The sequence below is a fragment of the Balaenoptera borealis genome (assembly GCF_965194805.1).
Source record: "Balaenoptera borealis genome assembly, chromosome: 3".
Taxonomy (NCBI): Eukaryota; Metazoa; Chordata; class Mammalia; order Artiodactyla; family Balaenopteridae; genus Balaenoptera; species Balaenoptera borealis.
This window is the reverse complement of record NC_138866.1, coordinates 135,983,994-136,008,717: the sequence shown is the minus strand read 5'-3', so window position 1 is coordinate 136,008,717 and position 24,724 is coordinate 135,983,994. Positions and strand designations below refer to the sequence as shown.

Here is a 24,724-nt window from a genome sequence, read left to right as displayed (position 1 = left end):
CTGCTCTATAGAAATCTACTGCTGCCCCAAAATAAACACAGAAATTGCCCCAGGTCCAACCACCATGAAGGGCTAGAATCATTCTCTCTAGTTAAATAATCAGTTTCATCCCATGTCACTTGTACATGGACCTCCCCCCAACTTTCTAGATGCCCACTAGGGTTTTGACCCTGCTTGTCCCCAGCCGGCCAGCCCCTGCCTTAGGTTTTCACCACATGGACCCAGACAGGGAATGGGAACCCAAGCCCTCCACTGGCCTCGGATGGGCAAGTGGCCAAGTTGGAGAAAATCCTGCTGCTATGCACTTATCCTGCTGTCTACTCTCTTTAAAAAAACAAAAGAAGCTGGTAGATTGGGTCAGGCCAGAGGTTGCAAACTGGCAGCTGAGAGCCAGCCGGAGCTCTCACCCAGAGGGTGGCTTGTTTCATTTTACAGTGCCTCCATTTTGAAATAAGGAAATTTCACGTTTTAAAAATCTAGATTTGGGGTTCACTTCATAAAACCGGAAATTCTGGTTTCCACGTACCACAATCTGCTGGAAGTCAGTTGGGGCTGCCCCTTTAAATGGGTCCCATCGCCCCGAAGATCTCTGTCATCCAGAGCACCCCTGAGGCCTCAGAGGTTGACCCAATAATCTCACCATGTATCAGTCCAATTCCTGCCATTATTACTATAAGCTTGGTTACTTCACAAATATTAATCCCTGCATAATCCTCCTAGCACAGTGAAGCAAAACAAAGCCACATCCACAGAAATGTGACAAGGGAAAACCAACGGTGCTAAAAAATGAAATATGTGTTAAGTCCCCAAAGAAGTTCATTACCTGAAGGACGCATTATCCCCTTCCCTTCCCATGAGTCAGCACAGTCAGTAGTCAGTCTTAATTGGTTTAAAGCTTAGTATGAAATATTAGGATGCCACGGTATGTGATGACACAGCTGTATTCCTGAGGGGATGTCTGAGACGAATCTGTGTACAGCGGAGACAGGTGGAGACAAAGGGAGCAGGTGGAAATGGGTTGTAAATATACTATAACTTAAAAAATAATGGGGTGTTTTTTCCCTACAGGTTTCTGGTGCTTCATCACTAATTAAATATTGAAACTACAAAAGGAGAAATAAAGTTTTGTGGCTCTTTGGATTTGGGGCATAAATGTAAATATTTTGTACCATTAACTGCAATTTCATTTGAAAAATACACACCTGGCCTTGGGAGCATTGAATTGTAGGCATATGAGCTGAGAAGGGGGTAGATTTAAGGAAAATATTAGCAACTAATGGTGACATCCTTTTTTTTTAGGCTATAAGGGGGTCAGGGGCTGTGCATTCCAGAGCAGCATTTTTTGAGTTTAGAAAACTGATGCACCTTTTAAACAAAAGAAGAGATTCTATCCCACAGAGCAGATAGGCTGTTGCCAAACGCAGAAAATCAATAGGCAAATCACTGGGAATTCTTGGGAACAGTAGTTGAATCATTTATGGTCTCCATCCTCCAAGTTTGCAATGGTGAGGCACTTGGAACTCTGAGGCATTGATTCTCGATCTTGGCGTTAGGGTAGGATGATCTATAATTTTGTGAAAGGAAGCAAGAAACTTCTGGAACCACAAGAGTCATAGGTGCTTAGAGCTGGTTGGCCAACTTCCACCACGACTGATCGTACATTTAACCTCTTCACAGTTGCTCACAGGGCAGTGGCAGACCTCATGGTCAGCTCCCATTAGGGGTTCATTCTTCCTGTTTGTTCACCCCAAAATCTGTCTCTACCCCTTCCCTCTGGGCTCCACACTTCCTGCAGGATCACACGAGAAAGTGTCTTCCTCTTCTGGCTCCATGCAACAACTCCATTGGCTGGACTTAGGGTCAAAAGACTCAGTTCCCTAGCCCGTTCTCCCACTCACAGCCAGGGAGCAGCCACTTCCTCATCTGTAAAATGCCTTCCATGACTCCCTCCTGAGGTTTGGTTTGGGGCAACATCCAAGTAGGATAAACTGTGTGAGTATTTTGTCAAATGGGAGATAGTGTGGGTTAGCGGGTAGACCCCATGACTTACAGCCAGGTGTCCTTAAAGGTGAATATGGAGCTTCAGTGTGTGATCTGGAGGAAACCACTAGGGATCCTAAAATAATCAAACTCACAGAAGCAGAGAGGAGAATGGTGGTTGCCAGCAGCTAAGAGAGGGATGAGTAACAAGGTATAAAGTTTCAGTTATTCCAGATGACTGCGTCCTAGAGATGTACTGCACAGACCTGTAGTTAACAATGTTACACTGTGTGCTTAAAGCTGTGCTGGAAGTGTAGGTCATATTAAGTACTCTTATAAAAAATAATAACAATAATAATAATAAGTAAAGAGGAGGAGAACAAACTTTTGGACGTGATGGACTTGTCTTTGGCATAGATTGCAGCAATAGGTTCAGGGATGTATATTTATCTCCAATGTCATCAAGTTATATACATTAAATACATACACATGTGTACATATATGTGTGCATTTAAATATGTACAGTCTTTTGTATGTCAATTGCATCTCAATAAAGTGGATTTTTTAAAGTTCAGGATATAATAGTTTGCACGGAGAGTTTATGTGGGAACTGAAGGAGATGACTCATAAAATCCCTGGCATGCACGGCTGTTCGGCAAGTTTTGGTCTTTCCCTTCCCCAAGCGTTATTAGTAAATATATGAACTGAGTCCAGCTGAGTGAGCGTGTCTGCAAACAAGACCATGAAAGTCACAACATCCTCTGGCGCCTGTGGCTGACACTCGTGCCCCTGTGATCTGAGTGCCCCCATGATCTGAGTGCCCGCCCAGCTCCGGCCCCTGCCTCCTGTCTCCAGACTCGACTCACAGAAAGGGGTCAAAAGCATAGGCTGGAGGCATCCAGGATGAACACAACCCCGCCTTCCCTCCTCTTTGGGAAAACACCATAGATCTGGTGGCGGGAGATACTTGTAGGAAGAGTGAAGGGACTTCAGAGAGAGCCATTTGGGGTCCTTTGGAGAGAAGTAGCCTTTGGGCTGCCAAGCCTCTTGGAGTTGGACTATTTTCCAGGTAGGAAGACCCTTGCCCTTGGAAGAAGCAAGAGAGGCCAGGACAGAATCTTAAGAAAAAGAATCTGAGTGATTAGGACTGATGTCCGTCTGATGTCTCTGAAGGGAGAAACTGAAAGAGAACCTTGGGATTTCCTCCTGTGCTTTCTAGTCCAGGGCTGGAGAGAAAGCAGGAATCAGGGACAGAAGCCCCATTCAGGAAAAGCATGTACAAGTGGTGACCCTTCATGGAGCAGGATAAACGGGGCCCTCGGCTGGACATCCCAGAGTGGGGAGGAGCAAGGATCTCTGGCACTGCACAGAATTAATGAGAAATTGTGCTGATTTAGTACTTCTCAGGAGGAGCTGTCATCATGACGTGCCCAGGTGAGAGAAACTTAATAGTGATGATTGGAACTGCCATGAAGAAAGCTTGGGCCCTTCCATTGAGCTCCACTGGGATGAGAGGTAATAGGGAGTGGGTAACATATAGTGGTTTATCATGAGGTTTTCAATATATCAGTTTTGGATCCCAAATGCAATGGTCAAGTCCATAGGGAAATACCAAAAGTCATGATGAAAAAGCAAAGATCGGGAGACAGTCAAAAGTCAGCATGATGTTATCCCACTTTTCAGAGAGATAAAGTAACTTCTCTGAGGTCACACAGCTATAAATGTGGGAACCAGGACTTAACTCTCAGTGTGCCTGTCTCCAGAGCAGAGCAGATGTTCTTTCTTCCAACACCACTGCCTCCCAAAACAGAGAGGGGTACCTGGTGGTGGTCCTCACCTCAAGCTGGTCATTTCTGAGACAGACCCCTTGTACACTTAACCCACCCCTAACAGTGCACTCACACTGTCTCACTTTCCTTTTAAGTCACCAGCTTGGCATTAATTAATGTTAGGAAAAAACCAACCAAACATGGTAGACTGCACAGTACAAATACTTTTATTAACATTCCATCTGCATGCCAGACATACCACGTGCATTCAACAGAGGTGGTCAGGTTAATAGCTCAACTATGGGCCTGGCACTAAGCAAAATAATAAGTCCCACCCTTCACACTAGTCATTCACACAGAGCCATGTTCACCATAATCCCATTCTCTTACCGTATATGCTACAGAACAGGGCTCATCTTCCCTACATCTCTTCATTGCTCCTTCCTGGGTCAGACTCCATGTGCCTGCAGAGGGCGTGATCCCAACAACAACGTGGGGAGGTAGACACTTGTGTCCCCACTTTATAGGTGTGCCCACTGAACATCAGAGAGGGAGGGGAACTTGTCTACATCCCACAGCAGAGTGTGGCAGTGGCAGGTTTCAGCCTCACTGGCCGCCTCTCCCAGCCCCGCTCTCTCCACCATCCCATTCTCCCACTCCTTCCCTACCTGCTCCTCATTCGTTTCCCCCTTTTTTCTATCCTTCTTTCTATCATTTTCTTTGTTAGAGATCATTTTCCTTACTCCTTGCCTGACTCATAATTCCTTTGAGGAAAATTGCAGTCTTCGTAAAAATCCAGTTCTAAAATCCTAACAGGAATACAAAGTCAAACTATTCCCATAAGAGTTAAAATTTTCCCTATGAGTTAAAAATGATGTTGTCAATATCTAATGCTGATTTGTATTCTCTAGGAACGGATGCAACCAAACATCCATTGATGCAATAAGTGAATCTTTTGGACCCCTTCTTCCCCTGACTCTTGGGTAACTGTTCCATGGTCTAATGGCTTTGAGGTGGAAACGTTGCTCTAAATTTTCAAAATAACTTCCTTAAACCAGCCCCCCTCCCCATTTTTCCAACTAATCCAATGTTCTGTGTGGTCAGGCTGGAAAAAACATGTCCCTCCTTTGTAGTTTTCTTTGTATCTTTCAAAGTTTGGTAACTTACCAAATGTCCCATTAGTCACTTGACCAAGCTAAATCTTTAGTGTGTCCTAATATACAACAATTGCCTACAAATCATAATTTGATTCCTAAAATTCCTTATTATATGCAGATTAATGTCTATTGAAATAAACATTTCTTATCTAGTTTGGGAAAACCTGTAGGAAGTATGCATTTTGTTTTTCCATGCTTCTATTACCTAATATTTTAAAATAGAAAAGAACATATGTAATATATATACATATATATATATATATATATATTATATATATATATATATATATTATATATATATAACTTTTTGCTGCTAAGAATAAGTCAGTTATTATAATTCTTGCACAGGTCTCCTGGTGCACCATGCACAGAATTTCTAAAGTAGATATTAGGAGTAGAAATGCTAAGCCATAGTATACATGAATATTCAACCTTCATAACAATAGCAGATTATTTTCCAAATCAGTTATACCTGATTATCCTTCAACCAGTTCATTAGAGAGACTTTTGTTCCACATCCCCTCCAAATTTGTATTATCTAAGTTTTTCATTTTTCCTCATCTAGTTGGTATGAAACAGTATCTCACAGTGCTTTGTAATTTCCCTGACTACTAATGAAGTTGAGTACGTTTTCATATGTTCATGCACTATTTGTGTTTCCTCTTCTGTGAGATGAGTGAGCTCAGCTTTTGCAAAAGGCACATGGAGTTTGCTTCTGCCAACAAGACTTCATTTGGAGAAACACCAATTTCCCACTCTCGTGGCTCTAACTAGGTAGTCAGCACCAGGAACCTGCCCTTACATCTCCCTGGCCCACAGGAGTCAGCACAGTAGGCAGGGAACCCAAGGAAACCCATTTCCCTGCTCCAAGCAGTCACCCAAACTGGGCCATTCCAAGTACACTTCCCTAGAACTAATGGGTAGGGGGAAGCAGCTCTCTGTCTGTTGAGTTATATGGCGATGTCAATAGCCATCCTCCCTGGATACATGAAAGAAACTTAAGCCCAAAGGAAAGAACATGCCCACTGACAGAGGGAAGCAGAACCAGAGACTGAGTGAGAGTCTTGATGAGATTGAGATCCTGGATCTCATTATGCCTGAAGACAGCTTTGACTTCCCAGTAAGATGGGACAGGTTCTCTTTTTCACTCAAGTTCTTTGAGCTGGACTTCTGTCAATTGTAACTAAAATAAAGCAAAGCTATTTGAGTAATAAGCAAAAAAATTATAAAAAAGTGAAAGTTACAAATTTTTATTAGCTTGGGCCAAAAACATAAGGAACACATTGGCATGAAGGTTGTGGTAACAAATGACATTTCTATAGTGTCTTATAATCTACAAAACACTCTCACGTCCATTGTCTAAATGGCTACTCCCTGTAATTCTGGGAGGTGGGCAAGGTTATTATCATCCACATTTCACAAATGAGGGATTTGAGTCTTGAACCTGGGACTTCTGTCATACGTCCTCTTTCGGCCATCTGGACTGCTCTTTAATCACTATCATTCACAAAACTCTCAGAACTCTTAAGATAAACAGTAACTTATTTACTTTACAGTTAGAGAAAGAAAATATGTTTGGGGAGAGAATTGGGTGCAGGCAGCATGTACTGATCACACATGGTGTCCAATAGTCAGCAAATAACTCACCTAACAGTATTCTTTGATTGAAAACTTTTGCTCCAAGCCCATTTACCTGAAAAACTGGAAAATATGAAACGTTTGGCTCTCAAACTTGAGAAAAAAATGCTTCCAGATGTCCTTGGATCTACTTTAGCAAACCAACTTCCAAGAATGTTCCAGAATCACTATTTTCAACAAGATTACAGATTGTGCTTTATGGCAGAAACACATTCTAGGTTCATAATAACTTCTTAATAACTGAGCCATTGATTATCGAAAAGGGGCTTAGTGAGGCAGAAGAGAGGGCGTGGAACCCACAGAGCACAGGCAACCTTCCCCACAAGTTAATATGGCATTTTTAAGGAGAGGTAGACTTAGTAAATTTCAGCATTGCATGGACCAGTATGTCACTGGAACTAAAAAATGTAACTGATAATCATTTTGAAGGAAACGGTGAATCTGAGCCATTGCTGGTGGCAATTCTGAGAAATCTCTGCAATTAATATTTAAAAATCCTTAAAGTCCTAATTAAAGAAGCAACATTCTAAAGCAAAGGCAGAAGAAATGAACAATCTAAACAGAGAGAAAAGAGATAGGTGAGTATAACAGAATCTAAACTGGAATGGGACTGAGGAACTTTCTTTAGCCACATCCGACGAAGAATTTCAGTAATTTCTTCAAGAGAAGGGAGTAGCCATAATATATGTATGTGGGTACATAGGCCTTTGATAGAATTTCAGTAATTTCTTCATGAGAAGGGAGTAGCCATAATATATGTATGTGGGTGCATATGTTAAATTTAACTCTATAGTAAACTTTGCATTCTTTTTTCACTTTTTAACTCCTTTTTTGAATCTTTTAGCTCCAGATTAAATATTCCCTTCAGATTTTTCTTTAGATAGGTGTCTGGATCTGTGAACTTCAAGGAACCACTGCAGTCAGGATTCTGGTGACCAGAGAGGTAGGCCAAGTAGGCTGCATCAATTTTCATATGATGCTTTGCTCAAGCTTGCCCTTCTTTTGGTGGATCACATGCCTTGAGATCCCATACAATTACCCAGCAAAGCAATATGGCCACAAAGGCAAATAAGCATGCAGAAATAAAAACACCTACCCACCCACCTGCCAGTGTAAGGTTAATGATGGTACCCCCAAGGGGATTGGAATATGGTTGGGTTAAAAACTCAGATATCACCAGAGCCATCTATGCTCATTCCAAGCAGCATCGTAGGACTTATATCCTGTTCTGTCACAGTGATGAATATCCAACACTTGTTGCTTTTAACATATATATATATATATATATATATATATATAATATATTGATATATATAATAGAATTAGCATATACTATATATATACTGATATATATCAGTATGGGACATAAAATTAGGACTTTAAAGAATTTACATACACAGAATTTTATATTGAATATATTCAAAGTTGTGACAGAGACTTCAGTTTGCCACCCAATGGCCATTTTCTTCTTCTTGTGAATACAACCCCCCAGAGTTAACTCAGTCAAAAGACTGCATTTCCCAGACTTCCTTGCAAAGAGCTGTGGCCATGTGACTAAGTTATGGTCAATGAGTGGTAAGTGGAAATGTTGTGTAATTCTTCCAGGAAGTCTCCTTAAAAAGGAGGGGTTTGGGTTTTTTTTTTCCTTCAAACTGCTGTGATGTGACATAGTATGATGTGATTAGATGATGATGTAATGTGACATGATGAGTGATGAGATTGTTTCCATCTTGGAATAAGAAGGTGAAAGCTACAATCTGAGAAGGCAGAATAGACAACTGGAAGTAAGCTGGGTCCCTGAAAAGTCTGTGTGGCTTCACATCATCCCTGGATTGCCCACCTCTGAACTTCCTTACCTGAGACAGAAACATCTAATTTTATTCTATTTTCTATTATATGCAGCTTAACCTAATCTTAACTTATACAAGGGATTAAATGTGCCAGGATTAAAGGAAAGAGGATGAATAGAATTTAAAAATGAGTGATAATTGAGTGAAAATATTTTGTTCCCTCTCCCTTTTTCCTGCATCTAAGGACAGCCATAAACGTCAAATGAAGGCCAGAGCCCAGAAGTACTTTCCAGAGGCTTTTGTCTTCAAATATCTAGCAATTTCAATGGGAGCTAAAACATGCTTCATCTTCTTAATGTTGATAATCTTTCTCCATCTTCATGGTTTAAGCAAAAGCAGAAGACATCACAGGGACACCTCAGATTTCTAGCTGGTAATCACCCTTAGTCATAGCAATAGAGATCCCATATTTCATTTTGATATCAAAATGCATTACAAAGCTACAGTAATCACAAGAGTGTGGTACTGCCATAAAGAGAGATATAAAGACCAATGTGTTAGAATAGAGAGCCCAGAAATAAGCCCTGGTCTATATCGTTAAATAATTTTTGACAAGGGTGCCAAGAATATTCAATAGGGAAAGGACAGTTTTTTCAACAAATGATGCTGGAAAAACTATATATCCACATGCAAGAGAATAAAGTTGGACCCCTACCTAATGCCATATACAAAAATTAACTCAAAATGGATCAAAGACCTAAGCATATGAGCTAAAACCATAAACTCTTAGAAAAAAACATAGGGGAAAACTTCATGATGGTGGGTTTTGCAATGATTTCTTGGATTCAGCAATAATTTATCAGATATAACACTAAAAGAAAGGACAAATATCATATGATTCCACTTATAAGAGGTACATAGAGTAGTCAAATTCATACAGAAAGAAAGTAGAATGGTGGGTGCCAGGGGCTGAGGAGGGAGGATATGGAGTTATTATTAAGTGGATAAAAAGCTTCAGTTGGAGAAGATGAAAAAATTCTGGAGATAAACGGTGGTAATTGTTGTACAACAATGTGAATATACTTAATGCCATAGAACTGTATACTCAAAAATAGTTAAAATGGAAATTTTAGTCTATTTATATATTTTACTGCAATTTTAAGAAAAAATGAATTTGTTGTAAACTTAGTAATTTACCCTCCCAAAAATATCCATGCCCTAATCCCTGGAACATGTCGAATATGTTACTTTACATGGTAAAAAGAACTTTGCAGATGTGATTAAAGTAAAATGGAGATATTACTCTGAATTATCTTGGTGGGCCTGATGTAATCATAAAGGTCCTTATTCAAAGGAGGCAGGAGAATCAGGGTCACTAGTAGATGTGACAAGGATAATGAGGTTCTATTGATACAAGGAAGGGCCCATGAGCCAAGGAATGAAGGACAGGTGGCCTCTAGAAACTAGAAACTGAAAAAGACAAGGAAATAGGCTCTTCCATGAAACCTCTAGATGGAACACAGCCCCACGACACCTTGATTTTAGATCTCTCACTTCCAGAACTGTAAGAGAGCAATTTGTGCTGTTTTAAGCCATTAGGTTCATGGTAATTTGTTACAGCAGTGATAGGAAACTACTACATAAATTAAATAGTCTCTGACCTTCAAACACTCATCATTTGGTTTCAGCTACTTCTTGTCAGCAGGTACTAAACTAGAAGAGCTCTGACTTTATCAAGAGCCAAGATGAACTTACAGAAAAGCTGTTGATATTTGATCTGTTGCCCCTCTCAATTCCTATGACTATGTCTTGGTCAAAGACGCCTGGCTTTTCTCCCCTCTCGGGTCTTCCCCATCCCCTCCTGATCAAGGATGAACAATTATGAGCTCAAAGATCACTATGGCATGTGCTGGGAGGACTAGCCAGTATGGTCTGTAGCTCTGAGTGCCTCGTCCTGGCAAATGGTCTATGCCAGCTCATTCCCCTCAGTCCAGGCAGTCCAGTGAAATAGAACATGGCATTACTGACATCCACCTGACTCTGGGCTCAGTGCCTGGCACCACCTTGTGCAGATATTACCAGCAATCCTATTTTCCAGATGAAAGAAACTGAGCCCCAAGGTTGCACAACCAGTAGTTGATGGAAGTGGTGTTTGGATTCAGTTAAGTCAGGCTTGAAGTCAGCCTACTCATATCCAGATTCTCTGAACTGAGGAACTCCAAAAAAAAAACACCACATCTGTTCCACCCAGTCCTTGGCCTGTTTTTATGCCCACTTGCCTATAACCCCACATTCTGACCATCACATACTTGGATAAGACCAGAGGTGAAGTCCTCTGCCAGAAGTTTCTTTTATGATGCAACATGGAGCATCAAATGTGAAGACAAGAATGAAAGAGCATAGGGTTATCAAAGAGGTGATCTTGTGGGAAAGATGTGTTTTTATCTCAGTCAACCAGATGGTCCATGATGTGGCTAAGGAAACCTCTAAGGAAAGAAAAAAACAATCACGGAGATGAGGCAGAGTCTTTGGGAAGTTGCGGGTGGGTGGATTGGTGGGTTTGCTTTATTTCTTTTAAGGATTTTCACCTCTAATATTTATTAAATCAGTTTACTTTATCTCCATTATCACCATCCTAATCCAGACTGTAATCACTTCTCACAAGACACTGTAAGACCCTAAAAGCCTGTGAATTGTTCTTTCCATATCTTATCTAGCCACCTCTAGCCCCCAAAATCTATTCTCCTTACTGGAAGCCATAGTAATCTTTTTAGAACTTTGAAGATATCATTCCACTGTCTTCTGGCTTCCATTGCTCCTGTTGAAAAGTCAGGTATCAAACTTATTATTGCTCCTTTGAAGGTAACGTGCATTATTTTTCTTTTGTCTTTGATTTTTACTATCTTTTACTATCTTATCTTAGTCTTATTATCATATTTACTTGAAATACAATACTGTGATATTGTATTTATACTTCTGGACATTACAGAGCTTCACGAACCTGTGGATTAATATCATTCATCAGTGTTGGAAAATATTCAGCCATTACCTCTTTAAATACCTCTTTTGACTACCATTTCCTTCTGGGATTCCATTTATATGTTAGATCTACTGACTGAGCCCCACATGTCTATGTGGACATGTTTATGTCTCTTTTCTGTATTTTCTATTTTTTATCCCTGTGTGCTGCAGCATGGAGATTTTCTGTTGACCTGCCTTCCAGTTCACCAATTCTACTTTCTATTATGTCCAGTAACTATTGCTGTTACTGATATTGTTTATTCAGTTCTAGAATTTGACATTTGATTTGATCTTATAGATTCAAATCTCTGATACATCCTCTATATTTCCAGCCATTTTCTCCATGTTCTTACCGTATATATCTGGTTACTTAAAAGTCTTATTAACTAACTCCTATAGCTGGATCATGTGTGGGCCTATTCCCTTTAACCATTTTTCTCTTGGTTTTCAGTCATGTGATCCTGTGTTCTGGCATGTCTAGTAATTGTTGAATTCATGTGTATTGTTTATAAAACTTGTAGAGACTCAGGTGATGTTATTTTCCTCTTTAGACCATTTACCCCTCCCTCATTTAGGCAGATAGAGTAGTTGATGATCTTAATCTAATCAGAGATTATGCTATTACAAGGCTGTGTTGCCATCAAGGTAGAGCTCAATCTATTTCCTGTTGGCCTTTATTTAAGGCACAGCCTTCCAAGATTTTCACCTAAAGGACTGGCATACTCACTGCATCACCTCCCCATAATCAGTTCTGAGCTCTAATTTTCATCTCTTGAAACTATGAAGACTGTTGAAATGAAAACTCTGCTGTGTTTTTTTTCCCAGAGGACTTGCACTTAGGTTTTTTGCCTCCCGCTCCATGCAGCCTCAGCATTCAACTGAGGGGAAAACCGGTTGCAGGCATGAGGTCTCCTAAGTCTCTTCTACAAGCTCTACTGGTTTCCCTTTTCCCCAGGAACAGCCTTCCACTAGTGCAAATCTTGGATATTCAACCTCTTGCCTATACCCAGAACCAGCAAATGGACCCAGGTTAAAAGAGGCTGCAGAAGTCAGTTCACTTTTCCAGAGTCTTAGCCACACTTATCCTCTTTGCCTCAGCAGTTCTGTGCTGCCTTCAAACTGATAATTTCTATATCCATTTTTTTTTCAGTTGTTCTCTACAGGATGAAACTTTGCCACCAGCTACTCCTGGTAGTCACTCAATGTAAACTTTTAAAACTCACAGACTTACAAATCTAGGTATTCTTCTGCTTCACATCTCCAAATGTTCCTTACTAGTAATTAGAGTAAAAATCAAATTACTAGCCTTCTTTCTCCTGCATGTGTGCCTGCTACCTTCCCAGACTAACCTTTCATTCCTTGCACTCCCCGCCCCCACTGCACTGCAGCCAAACTGCAGATTTTATCCTCAATCCAGGCCTTGACATACAAGCTGTTCCCTACCTTGGATGTGCTGCTCGAAAAGCCTTCCTAGAAGAAGAGTCTGGCTTGATAGTAGTGATCCTCAACCTGATCCCTTGGTTTGGGGGGGTAAGAGGTGGTGGCGAGGGATATCCTTTTACTCCCCAGTACTCCTCAGGCAATTATTAGATGTACAACCTCAGAAAAAGTATTGCTCTCTCTGAGCCTCAATGCTCTCATCTGTAAAACGGGAAAAACATTCAAAGCTCTTTGTGAGGACTAAATTAGGAGTTGCATTTTAAAGTGCCTGCCTTTACATGACTATGATCTTCCCTCTTTATTCCAAAGCACATCAACCAAGAAGGAACATTTCCATCAGTAAGACTGGCTTGTTTCCATGGCAATGGTACATTTCCCTTTTCTCAGCAGTCTGGCCTCAGCCATCAGGTATGTTTTGAGACATTGTAATAACATATAAACATTCCCATCTTAACAAGAACCATGCCCCCACTTAGAGCCAAGAAGATGCTCTTGTTACAAGCTATTATTTCTTGGAAAAACAAGAAAAAAATCCTTAGATGCAAGTATGTCTCATATTTTTAAAATATCCTAATCCTTGACTAACTTCAGTATGTCTGTAATTGCTTTTTTCTCCTCATGTTTTACGTCCATTATGTGGTTCTATTGTTCGAACATCGCTTCAAATGAAATTGTGCCATTAAAAAGACATAGCGCCTTTGGATCCTTTTAGTCCAGCTGTGAACTTTAGACTTAATCCTTTAGGGCACTCTTGTCTGGTAGGGTTTAATTTATATTAAATTTTCTAAAAGGAAAGGCAGGATGGTCAAAGCAAGATAGCGAGACAGACAAGAGTCTGTATTTCATAAATTAATAAGCATCACCGACCGCCTTTCTTGACCCTTTAAACTCTGTGAAATTAATATAAGTAGACAACCAAGGCCCAATTGCCCCCTCCAGAGCCTTGCAAGTTCACTTAAGCAATCCAAGTTTACTTAAAGTTTTATAAACCAGCTTTTAGAGCAAGTCCTTTGTACTTATTACTAGTGACAGTGAGCATTACAGCAGCCAATGAACCTTACTGACTTGCGACCCCAATATGGTCAAGCACTGTTATCAAGGGAAATATCAGAATCAATGCTTGTATATTACATTGAGGTCCTGACTTCTGAAAAAGCCCCCTATAGACCCTTCAGAATATGTCAGTGAAATAAACAGCTAATACTGTGAGACAATCTACCAACGATGGTCAGAAAGTGCTGTTTATTTAACCACTTTTCAACCATCTTAACCCTTCTATAAGGTGTATGTTTCCAAAAGAAAGAAATAACAAATTTTCATGCCCCCAATTCTTTTGCAATGGAACCACATTTATGCCCACTTTTTCAGGTGAAAACTCGTGTGGTCTTGCCATAGGGAGCACGGAACGCCATGTCATCTTCTTCCTCGATTAACAGGCTTGCATTATTAAACAGCTCTGGTGGAAGTGGTGAAGGTACCACACCTTTTCTCCCATGGCACCCCCCACGTGAGCTTTCATTTACAGCCAGCATTTGCTGGAAGAAAGCTGGGCTCACCACCACGTTTTACTTACTGGAATTACTCATGTCACTGCTTCAATAGTACCCTCTCCTGCATATATAATCACCAACTCTGTGCATGGAATTTTTATGTAACTTTTAAAAAAATTCTATTTCAGTCATACTCAGGTTTTTTTATTACTTAGTTGTCCTATCGGGCATAAGAGAACAATCTATAATTATTGTGATTTTCAGAGCATAAGTTTTTTGGGCTTTTTTCCCACTATAGTTGGTCAAAGAACTTAAAAATCTTACTAGAATACCAAAAATGAATATGTAAGATACTTCATATATAAAGAATACACCCCTTCCTTTCCAGGTGATAAGAAAGTAAACCTAAATATTCCTGAAGTCCTTCTAATGCTGGGATTTTCTCTTCTATTTTTTGATCTTTTCTTTCCCCCCAATCACAGTGCACTGAGCCATTCAAACGTCCCCATCTGTAGAGTGCTGGTTCCTGAGGCTGGAAGTCTTCAGGAACACAACTTATAAACTTCAGCCCCTGGCAGTGTATTCGATCTGAGCTAACCTGCCCAGAATTCAATCCAGAAGTCAGAATTACCCGGGGGTGCTCAGCAGAAGATCAAAAGATGCTGCTTCTCCCTCTGCAAGTCCAATCATCTTGTTTTGGAAAAAAGTAATTCATATGCATTTAAGCTCTTATTGAGGGGCAGGCACTGTTTAGTGTTCCTCAAAGGAACCTGTTTGGACCAATCCAACAGCTGACTTACCTTAGGCATTTTATAAAGAGATAGTACCTTTTGGATGCCTGGGAGTGGGGTGTGGGCCAAGCCCAGGGGTAGGAGAGAGGTCTGCTGACAGGGCTGAGAAGGGCAGGTGTTCTGTCACAGCAGAACAAGGTGATTCCTTCTGGGCAGCCACAAGGGTCATGGCTCAAAGGGCAGAGTTGCAAAGCCCGTGGATGAGAAGTTGGGCCAAACTGGTAGAGATGGAGAGCAGAGAGAAAGACCAAGGGCAAAACAGCAGGTCCTATGCAGTCTCCAAAGGCCACATTCAAAGGCTCAGAAATTATTCTTATTGATATCCAAGCATGAGTTCCAAGGGGTGGATTGGATGAGGGTAGACAATTGGCTCAGATGAGCCAGAAGTGCCTTCCTGATATAACGCATTTACTAAGAAGATCCTTTTCCCTGTGAAAGGTACTCTCCGGGAAAGGAAGCATCCTAGCACATTATCCCTGAGGCAGCTATACCTCTACATAGAAGGCCTAATGTCAGTAAGTAGAGTCAAGGTCATCCTAACCCACATCACCAATGAGCCTTGGACTCCCCAAGACATTGACTATAAAGCATTGACTGTACCTTAGGATGACTTGGGAAGGGGGTGGCTTTTGCAAAAAATTAGGGTCAGGGGCATCCCCTAACCAAGTGAAACGGGGTGTCAAGGGGTACTTTTTAAAATCTTCTAGGTGATTCTAATGTACAACCATAGCTGAGAACCACTGACCTAATACAAACCTGACTTGAAAGATAAGGAAAGGAGATAGCAGGTCAACTTCATCAGACTCCCATGAAGCCCACCAGCACCAGTGCCACCACCACAGTTTATGCCAGGCACGTGCCTGAAACCTTCTGACTCAACCAACATCCAGCCTGCCTGCTTCTCAACAGGAAAAAAAAATGCATCTATAAAACCAAATCAACTCTGACACCCACAATTAATCCACCCTTCAGCATACCCCTCCTGAGAATGGGTCTAAACTAACTTGAACCACATCATCTTCTCTTTAATTTTTTAAATGCCCTTGGGGAGTATAACACCTCCCTACCCCACCCCTAAATACAAATCAAAATCAGAAAGGATCAAGTCCCTTGTCATAGAGAGAATTTTCTCCCTCCCGCCCTTATCTTTGGAGTCTTCATTATGCCTGTTAAACTTTATTTCTCTGGATGACCAGTTCATCTGCCTTACCCCTTCTCTCTGTTTGACGGATTCCTACTTCTCCTCTAACAAAAACAAAAATAATAGCCAGGATCATGATGACAGATCACATTTTTATGGGTGATTTGCTCTGTGCACAACTTGCATTAAGCATTTTGTTTGCAGACACATCTCATTTAAAGCTCACAACACCACTATGATGCTGTTATGTCATTTACAAAAGTGGGAATGGCCAAAGTCACAAAGCTAGGAGGTGAGGAAGCAAGCTTACAGACCCATGCAGCCCCATCCCAGCTGGGCTCCTCACCCTGCTGCTAAATGCCTCTCTGAAAATTCAGCCCAGATGTCACTGTCTTCATTTTTTTTAATAATTGTAATCATTGCTAAAGCCATACCAGGCACTAGAAAATTTATTACACTGGTATCAAAAATATGTGTACATTTGAAATTTTTCATAACAGAAAGCTTTTTAAAGTATTATGTAAATAATAATATTTTTAGAAATTTAAAATCTAGAGTTCCTCAACAAAATATTAGCAAATTTTAAAAAAAATGTCACTGTCTTTATAAAGCCCATCCTTTTCCCTTTAAACAGCCCAGAAAGGGGTCCTTCATTCCTGTAGTATTCTCATCTCCTCTACACTGTATCTCAAATGGCATTGCCACATTTTTTGTTTAAACATGTGTATTTGCCACAAGATTGTGAACCACACATGGGGGGCCCTCAATTTTATTCACCTTGGTTTATTCCAAAGACAGCTCAGGGTCCAACAGATAATAAGGTCTCAGTATCTGCTCAATGAATGAATGAATGGCCAAACAATTCATTCTTAAAGAAGAGTTTCTTCACTGTTAAAACCTAAGCAGTCAGGGCACCATCAAGATGGTGGAGGAGTAAGACGTGGAGATCACCTTCCTCCCCACAAATACATCAAAACTACGTCTACATGTGGAAAAACTCCTACAGAAAACCTACTGAATGCTGGCAGACGATCTCAGACTTCCCAAAAGGCAAAAAACTCCCCACATACCTGGACGCCCTCGGGCGACCTACATGCAGAGGCGGGGCCAAATCCAAAGCTGAACCCCAGGAGCTGTGTGAACAAAGAATAGAAAGGTAAATTTCTCCCAGCAGCTTCAGGAGCAGTGGATTAAATCACCACAATCAACTTGATGTACCCTGCATCTGTGGAATACCTGAATAGACAACGAATCATCCCAAAATTTAGGCAGTGGACTTTGGGAGCAATTGTAGACTTGGGGTTTGCTTTCTGCATCTAATTTGTTTCTGGTTTTATGTTTATCTTAATTTCGTATTTAGAGCTTATTATCACTGGTAGATTTGTTTATTGATTTGGTTGCTCTCTTCCTTTTTTTATTATTTTTTTTCCATTTTCTCTTTTTGTGAGTGTGTATGTGTATGCTTCTTTGTGTGATTTTGTCTGTATAGCTTTGCTTTTGCCATTTGTCCTAGAGTTCTGACTGTCTGTTTTTTGTTTATTTTTTTGTTTGTTTTTTAGAATAGTTTTTAGTGCTTGTTTTCATTGGTGGATTTGTTTTTTTGGTTTGGTTGCTCTCTTCTTTCTTTCTCTCCTTCTTTTATTTTTAATTACATGTTTTTACTTTTAATTTTAATTATTTTATTTTATATTATTTTATTTATTTATTTATTCCTTCTTTCTTTCTTATTTTTTCTGCCTTTTCTTCTGAGCCATGTGGCTCACAGGGTCTTGGTTCTCTGGCCGGGTGTCAGGCCTGAGCCTTTGAATTGGGAGAGCCGAGTTCAGGACATTGGTCCACCAGAAACCTCCTGGCCCCATGTAATATCAAATGGTGAAAGGTCTCCCAGAGAGCTACATCTCAACGCTAAGACCCAGCTCGACTCAACGACCAGCAAGCTACAGTGCTGGACACCCTATGCCAAACAACTAGGAATACAGGAACACAAACCCACCCCCTAGCAGAGAAAATGCCTAAAATCATAATAAGTTCACAGACACCCCAAAACACACCACCAGATGTGGTCCTGCCCACCAGAAAGGCAAGATCCAGCCTCATCCACCAGAACACAGACACCTGTCCCCTCTGCCAGGAAGCCTACACAACCCCCTGAACCAACCTTACCCACTGCGAGCAAACACCAAAAACAACGGGAACTACGAACCTGCAGCCTGCGAAACAGAGACCCCAAACACAGTAAGTTAAGCAAAATGAGAAGACAGAGAAATACACAGCAGATGAAGGAGCAAGGTAAAAACCCACCAGTCCAAACAAATGAAGAGGAAATAGGCAGTCCGCCTGAAAGAGAATTCAGAATAATGATAGTAAAGATGAACCAAAATCTTGGAAAAAGAATGGAGAAAACACAAGAAACGTTTAATAAGGAACTAGAAGAACTAAAGAGAAAACAAACAATGATGAACAACACAATAAATGAAATTAAAAATTCTCTAGAAAGAATCAATAGCAGAATAACTGAGGCAGAAGAACGGATAAGTGACCTGGACAATAAAATAGTGGAAATAACTACCACAGAGCAGATTAAGAAAAAACAATGAAAAGAATTGAGGACAATCTCAGAGACCTCTGGGACAACATTAAACATACCAACATTTGAATTATAGGGGTCCCAGAAGAAGAAGGGGAAAAAAAGGGACTGAGAAAATGTTTGAAGAGACAATAGTTGAAAACTTCCCTAATATAGGTAAGGAAATAGTCAGTAAGTCCAGGAAGCACAGAGAGTCCCATACAGGATAAATCCAAGGAGAAACATGCCAAGACACATGTTAATCAAACTATAAAAAGTTAAATACAAAGAAAAAATATTAAAAGCAACAAGGGAAAAGCAACAATTAACATACAAGGGAATCGCATTAGGTTAACAGCTGATCTTTCAGCAGAAAGTCTGCAAGCCAGAAGGGAGGGACAGGACATATTTAAAGTGATGAAAGGGACAAACCTACAACCAAGATTACTCTACCCAGCAAGGATCTCATTCACACTAGACAGAGAAATTAAAACCTTTACAGATAAGCAAAAGCTAAAAGAATTCAGCACCACCAAACCAGCTTTACAACAAATGCTAAAGGAACTTCTCTAGGCAGGAAACACAAGAGAAGGAAAAGACTTACAGTAACAAACACAAAACAATTAAGAAAATGGTAAAAGGAACATACATATCTATAACTACCTTAAATGTAAATGGATTAAATGCTCCAACCAAAAGACATACACTGGTTGAATGGATACAAAGACAAGACCCACACATATGCTGTCTACAAGAGACCCACTTCAGACCTAGGGACACATACAGACTGAAAGTGAGGGGATGGAAAAAGATATTCCATACAAATGGAAATCAAAAGAAAGCTGGAGTAGCAATTCTCATATCAGAATAAATAGACTTTAAAATAAAAATTACTACAAGAGACAAAGAAGGACACTACATAATGATCAAGGGATCAATCCAAGAAGAAGATACAACAATTGTAAATATTTATGCACCCAACATAGGAGCACCTCAATACATAAGGCAAATGCTAACAGCCATAAAAGGGGAAATCGACAGTAACACAATAATAGTAGGGGACTTTAACACCTCACTTTCCAAATGGACAGATCATCCAAAATAATAATAAATAAGGAAACACAAGCTTTAAATAATACATTAAACAAGATGGACTTAATTGATATTTATAGGACAATCCATCCAAAAACAGCAGATTACACTTTCTTCTCAAGAGCTCATGGAACATTCTCCAGGATAGGTCATATCTTGGGTCATAAATCAAGTCTTGGTATATGTAAGAAAATTGAAGTTGTATCAAGTATCTTTTCCAACCATGTTATGAGACTAGATATCAATTACAGGAAAAAATCTGTAAAAAATACAAACACATGGAGGCTAAGCAATACACTGCTTAATAACCAAGAGATCACTGAAGAAATCAAAGAGGAAATCAAAAAATACCTAGAAACAAATGACAATGAAAACACAATGACCCAAAACCTATGGGATGCAGCAAAAGCAGTTCTAAGAGGGAAGTTTATAGCAATACAATCCTACCTCAAGAAACAAGAAACAACTCAAATAAACAACCTAACCTTACACCTAAAAGAGTTAGAGAAAGAAGAACAACAACAACAAAAAAAAACCCCAAAGGTAGCAGAAGGAAAAAAGTCATAAAGATCAGCCAGAAATGAATGAAAAAGAAATGAAGGAAACAATAGCAAAGATCAATAAACCTAAAAGCTGGTTCTTTGAGAAGATAAACAAAATTGACAAACCATTAGTCAGACTCATCAAGAAAAAAAGGGAGAAGACTCAAATCAGTAGAATTAGAAATGAAAAAGGAGAAGTAACAACTGACACTGCAGAAATACAAAGGATCATGAAAGAATACTACAAGCAACTATATGCCAATAAAATGGACAACCTGGAAGAAATGGACAAATTCTTAGAAATGCATAACTTCTGAGACTGAACCAGGAAGAAATAGACAATATAAACAAACCAATCACAAGCACTGAAATTGAGACTGTGATTTAAAATCTTCCAGCAAACAAAAGCCCAGGACCAGATGGATTCACAGGCAAAGTCTATCAAACATTTAGAGAAGAGCTAACACCTATCCTTCTCAAACTCTTCCAAATTATAGCAGAGGAACACTCCCAAACTCATTCTATGAGGTCACCCTCACCCTGACACCAAAATTAGACAAAGATGTCACAAAAAAAGAAAACTACAGGCCAATATCACTGACGAACAGATCACACACCATGATCAAGTGTGGTTTCTCCCAGGAATGCAAGGATTGTTCAATATATGCAAATCAATCAATGTGATACACCATATTAACAAATTGAAGGATAAAAACCATATGATCATCTCAGTAGATGCAGAAAAAGCTTTTGACAAAATTCAACACCCATTTATGATAAAAACGCTCCAGAAAGTAGGCATGCAGGGAACTTACCTCAACATAATAAAGGCCATATATGACAAACCCACAGCCAACATAGTTCTCAATGGTGAAAAACTGAAACCATTTTCACTAAGATCAGGAACAAGATAAGGTTGCCCACTCTCACCACTATTATTCAACATAGTTGTGGAAGTTTTAGCCACAGCAATCAGAGAAGAAAAAGAAATAAAAAGAATCCAAATTGCAAAAGAAGAAGTAAAGTTGTCACTGTTTGCAGATGACTTGATACTATACATAGAGAATCCTAAAGATGCTACCAGAAACCTACTAGAGCTAATCAATGAATTTGGTAAAGTAGCAGGATACAAAATTAATGCACAGAAATCTCTTGGATTCCTATGCACTAGTGAAGAAAAATCTGAAAGAGAAATTAAGGAAGCACTCCCATTTACCCTTGCAACAAAAAGAATAAAATACCTAGAAATAAACCTACCTAAGGAGACAAAAGACCTGCACTCAGAAAACTATAAGGCACTGATGAAAGAAATTAAAGATGATACAAACAGATGGAGAGAGATACCATGTACTTGGATTGGAAGAATCAACATTGTGAACATGACTCTACTACCCAAAGCAATCTACAGATTCAGTGCAATCCCTATCAAACTACCACTGGCATTTTTCACAGAACTGGAACAAAAAATTTCACAATTTGTATGGAAACACAAGAGACCCTGAATAGCCAAAGCAACCTTGAGAAAGAAAAACGGAGCTGGAGGAATCAGGCTCCCGGACTTCAGACTATACTACAAAGCCACAGTAATCAAGACAGTATGGAACTGCCACAAAAACAGAAATATAGATCAGTAGAACAGGATAGAAAGCTCAGAGGTAAACCCAAGCACATATGGTCATCTTATCTTTGATAAAGGAGGTAAGAATATACAATAGAGAAAAGACAGCCTCTTCAATAAGTGGTGCTGGGAAAACTGGACAGGTACATGTAAAAGAATGAAATTAGAACACCTGCTAACACCATACTCAAAAATAAACTCAAAATGGATTAAAGACCTAAATGTAAGGCCAGACACTATAAAACTCTTAGAGGAAAATATAGGCAGAACACTTCATGACATAAATCACACCAAGATCCTTTTTGACCCACCTCCTAGAGAAATGGAAATAAAAACAAAAATAAACAAATGGGACCTAATGAAACTTAAAAGCTTTTGCACAGCAAAGGAAACCATAAACAAGACCAAAAGACAACCCTCAGAATGGGAGAAAATATTTGCCAACAAAGCAACGGACAAAGGATTAACCTCCAAAATATACAAGCAGCTCATGCTGCTCAATATGGAAAAAACAAACAACCCAATCCAAACAGGGCAGAAGACGTAAATAAACATTTCTCCAAAGAAGATATACAGATTGCCAACAAACACATGAAAGGATGTTCAACATCACTAATCATTAGAGAAATGCAAATCAAAATTACAATGAGCTATCACCTCACACAGGTCAGAATGGCCATCATCATAAAGTCTACAAACAATAAATGCCGGAGAGGGTGTGGAGAAAAGGGAACCCTCTTGCACTGTTGGTGGGAATGTAAATTGATACAGCCACTATGGAGAACAGTATGGAGGTTCCTCAAAAAACTAACAGTAGAACTACCATATGACCCAGCAATCCTACTACTGGGCATATACCCTGAGAAAACCATAATTCAAAAAGAATCATGTACCACAATGTTCATTGCAGCACTATTTACAATAGCCAGGACGTGGAAGCATTCTAAGTGTCCATCAACAGATGAATGGATAAAGAAGATGTGGCACATATATACAGTGGAACATTAGTCATAGAAAGAAACGAAATTGAGTTATTTGTAGCAAGGTGGATGGACCTAGAGACTGTCATACAGAGTGAAGTAAGTCAGAAAGAGAAAAACAAATACTGTATGCTAACACATAGATATGGAATCTAAAAAAAAAAAAAAAAAAAAGGTTCTGAAGAACTTAGGGGCAGGACAGGAATAAAGATGCAGACATAGTGGACACCGGGAGGGGGAAGGGTAAACTGGGACGAAGTGAGAGGGTAGCATTGACATATATACACTATCAAATGTAAAATAGATAGATAGTGGGAAGCAGCTGCATAGCACAGGGAGATCAGCTTGGTGCTTTGTGTCCACCTGGAGGGGTGGGATAGAGAGGGTGGGGGGAGATGCAAGAGGGAGGAGATATGGGGATATATGTATATGTATAGCTGATTCACTTTGTTATACGCAGAAACTAACACACCATTGTAAAGCAATTATACTCCAATAAAGTTGTTTAAAAAAAAAATGCCTAAGCAGTCTATTCATCACAGAAGCTCAGTATTTACTTCCACGTTTTTTCCCTTTCCCTGCTCCTCATTTGGACAAAATAAAGAAAAATGCATTTTTCACAAAATTCCCCACACACACTTGCACTTTTTTTCTGCTTGGGAATGACAGCGTAGGCGTGCAGAAGCCAGTGGGATCTAGAAGGACATCAGTCACTTTCACAGCTGGAGTCATAGAACTTTCCTTAGGGGAAACTTTCTGCGGCAAGCAGAACTTGCTTCATCCTCACCAGGACAGGACAGAGGTCAGCAGTAGGAAGAGCCAACATCCCACCCACCAGATTTTGATGCCACTCTTGGGCCTGGTGGAGCAGACTTAGTCTTCTACCCAAGAATGGTCTGTATGCCTCCATTTCCCTTCTGAATTCAAGGAGGAGTACAGAAAACGCCATGAAGCCAGCTCCGAACAGAACAATGACTTAACTCCAATGCTATTCAAAAGTGGTCCCGGGGGAGAGTTCTCCAGTGGTCTCTCTGTCCTTCCTTCCCAGGGTCCAAAATACTTGAGTTCACCTCTCAAAATGCAAAGAAAAGGAAATCCTGAGTGCAGACATCAGGTTTTAAATTACTGAACATCCCAAAAGAAGTATAGTCTTGCTTCAAGCTTTCCTTCAAATGGGAAACGATTCACAAATCAGGAGGCCATTGGGAAGAGTTTGGCAGACTATCACTTTCAAGCATTGAAATCATCAATCCTACCTGAGAGCTATTTAATTCTCGACAAAATCCTGTCAGCTCCCAAGATTACACCTAGAGACAATGAAGCCACCAGCCCTTTGGCAGATGGCAGAATCAACCTTTACGGGCCAGGCACTGAGTGCTGGGCTCTAGCCCTTCCTCCATGTACTACCCTCACTGACTGTTGGCCAGAGGCGCATTCCACAGATGGGGAAAGAACCCACAGACCCATCAGAAGTCACATTTACATGGCCAAGAGCAGGGCCTTTGTGGACAAGTGGATTTTTTTTTTTTTGAATTCAGAAATTACAGTGTATCTTTTTTTTTTTTTCACACACACACACTGTATTTTATTTTTACAAGAGATAAATAGACTGACACCAAGCATTGTACATGGATGACCACAACAAAAGCAACAATGATTGCAATTACCAAACATGAAACACACTCATACTATGTCATAATATTGACATT

At 40.0% G+C, this 24,724-nt stretch overlaps 1 long non-coding RNA gene across 2 annotated transcripts; it reads left to right on the top strand.

The window, feature by feature from the left end:
* Positions 1-303: 303 nt before the first annotated feature.
* LOC309625845 lies at positions 304-20,908 on the top strand. 2 transcript variants are annotated; one of them, XR_014242777.1, is made up of 3 exons: positions 304-3,414; positions 13,105-13,203; positions 14,768-20,908. It is a non-coding gene; the product is annotated as an uncharacterized lncRNA (long non-coding RNA). The 2 variants fall into 2 exon arrangements; XR_014242778.1 differs by having other exon boundaries at positions 304-3,495.
* Positions 20,909-24,724: the final 3,816 nt, after the last annotated feature.